At 49.5% G+C, this 2,736-nt stretch overlaps 1 pseudogene; it reads left to right on the top strand.

Annotated features, from left to right (window-relative positions):
• Positions 1-467: 467 nt before the first annotated feature.
• LOC105997612 lies at positions 468-2,371 on the top strand (annotated as a pseudogene).
• Positions 2,372-2,736: the final 365 nt, after the last annotated feature.

The following is a 2,736-nucleotide window of genomic DNA, read 5'->3' as shown; positions in this document are numbered from 1 at the left end:
CCCCGGTCCAACACACACACACCAAAAAACATATGTGTATTTGGGATGGAATTTCACCAGAAGTCAGCCTCAATCTCTAGCAATAACAGCTCTTCCTTGGATTTCCTGTCTGCAGAATTTGAACTTGCCAGCCTTACCACAAGGAATGAGGAGCTTTCTCTGGGGGAAAAAAGTGAACAGTTGCATCCTGGGAAATGTAGTCCATAGACTTGACCACGGGAGTGGGGGAGGGGAGAACGAAAGAGTGTATTGATCTCACTCTATTATGTTCGTTTTGAGACAAGGTTTCACTATGTAGCCCAGCTTGACCTTGTACTTGCTATCCATTGCTTCAGCATTTCTGAAAGGCTTTCATTTTGGCCTTGGGACCAAAAAACAGGATCCTAGGTGGGAGCGCACGGTGCATCAGCTCAGACATGTTGCATGCTGGGAATGGCAATTTGTGCGGCCCGGTTACAAGGTACAAGATGGCTTGTCTGGGCTTGGCGGGAGCCTTGGGTGTCCCACACTGCAAACCGCGATACTGGGTGAAACGTGAATTTGAGTCCTCCCTCTTCCTGCTGGTTCATGCTTGTGCGGACACTTTGACGGCTAGTGTAAGCTCCAGCCTAGAAAACCACATGGACACACAGCTACCAACAGGAAGAACAGTTCATTGCCAGCTGAGGCTGCCAAGGCCACCTCTCCCGTGGGAAAGGGAGAAATGACACCTGTCCTTTGTTTAGGGCCAAATTTATAGTCTGGGGCTAGGAGAGAGAAGGGAAGTTGCAGCTGAAAGCTAAAGATGGCACATAGCCCGGGTGGGGTCTTCTGATTTTAACAGTTACAATTGGGGCACTATCTGGGGGTAGAATGAAACATGGTTTCAGGAAGCGAAGTAGGGGAAACGGCCTGGGCTGAAGGCCAGCTGTAGTGAGGCCTGGGAAGAGTCACTGGTTTTGAGGGAGGGACTGAGGACTGAGATGGAGGGGCTGCTAACAGCTAGTGGGCCAGACTTCTTCCTCTTCTCCTTGCTTCCTGGCCCTTCCTGCTTCCAGAGCTGAAGTAGACAAGAGACCTTTTCCTCGGTTCCCAAAACGGCACTGTCAGCCATGGTTTGCCGGGCCTGCAGTGTGAGAGATGGGAAGGAGATCAAAAGGCTAAGCAAGACATTTACTACCACCTGGCCAAGGAGAATGAAGTACACAGTGCCTTCAAGCTGCTGCAGCTGTTCCAAGCATGACATGGGTGCTGATCTGTGTGTAGCCAGAATGTGGGGAGTCAAGGGTCTGGCCCTGTGGTGGCTATGGTGCCCCTATCGGGTGTGATACAGATCCAGGGGGCTATCACCCAGTTCTCTACTGTTAAAAAGATGAACCATCACTGTGAGGGCTGCCCTGCCGACCTAGTGGTATGTGATGGGGCTCTTGTCATTGGCCTCTATGATGCCGATGTGTACACGCAGGCCCAGCTCCTCCTAGCAGCTCTGAGGATCACTACACATATCTTGAACTTGGTTGGCTGCTTTGTGGCCAAGATATTCTGAGTTGCCGAAAGGAAACTCCCACGTGGTTCAGGGTAGAGGAATTATTGACACGGGGAAAGAGCAAACTTCCAGCCACACAAGATGGTATGGCAGACAAACATGGCTTATGGCCAGAGAAGAGAGATTATATGGGGGAGGGTGATGTGGGGACGTGGCCACAGAGCTGCCCTCTGAGGATCAGGAAATGACCTTAGAGACCTGGGACTGGTCCACTTCGCCCCCCCCCCCCCCAGCCCAGTGCCATTCCCCCCAAGCATGCCAGTTGTCTGGGTTACAGGTGCTGGGCGGGACTTCTAGGGTGCACAGGGAGAGGGTCAAGGGAAGGGGCCATCTCTCCTGGTCTGATCTAACAAGAGCCCAGGATGTAACTCTGCTCTACAGCCAGCTGCGAGTTTTCTTTCCCTGTGTACTTTGTGCCAAACCCAGGATCAGCAGAAACTCCAGCATCGAGGCCTTCACTGTCTGTCAGGGTTATGAATGTCCTAAAGGCTTTATGGCAGATCTGGCCAAATGCTTGCTGGACTACTTTTAGGATTCTAATCAGATGACTGGCCCTATCCGGATCATTGTACCTTTTGTGGCCTGTGGGGACTTGAATGCCTATGACTGGGACTGCAGCTACCCCCTGAATCTGAAGGATGGCTCCCAGTACAAGTACACTCCCCTCATACAGCCTCCCATCTCAGCCCCATGCCAGTAGGTATGCATATTGAAGAAGGGCAGGGTGGCTAAGGAGATCCATATCCAGGACAGTGTCATCAACAAAGTGAATGTATTTCCTCCACACATCCCTTATCACTACACTGTACTGGATCTGAAGACAGTGGAATAAATTGTTCCCCTTAACACATTAAGCTGGCAGTCAAATAGAGGATTTCACCTTTTAGGAAAAAGCAGAGTGTGTATTGATGGACTTATTTTCAAATCTCACTAATGGAGCATGGACAAAGATACCAATGTGAGCACCTGCAAAAGCCATGTGAAGATAAAACAAGGAAAGAAACCATGAGGAAATCTGACAACTTGGGTTATGACTTTTTTAGCTTGTGTTTGTATACTTCAATATCACCACAGAACTATATACACTTGTTTATGTGACTCTAGAATACCCTCCTTCCTCTGTGAAGTAAGAAATACTCACAACCCAGAGTAAAAGCCACATGAAGATAAAATGAGAAGGTCTCAGTATACAACTTAGGAAATGATACCTC

Source organism: Dipodomys ordii, unplaced genomic scaffold, assembly GCF_000151885.1.
Source record: "Dipodomys ordii isolate 6190 unplaced genomic scaffold, Dord_2.0 Scaffold149, whole genome shotgun sequence".
NCBI classification, from domain to species: Eukaryota; Metazoa; Chordata; class Mammalia; order Rodentia; family Heteromyidae; genus Dipodomys; species Dipodomys ordii.
This window is presented reverse-complemented; position numbering and strand designations above follow the sequence as displayed.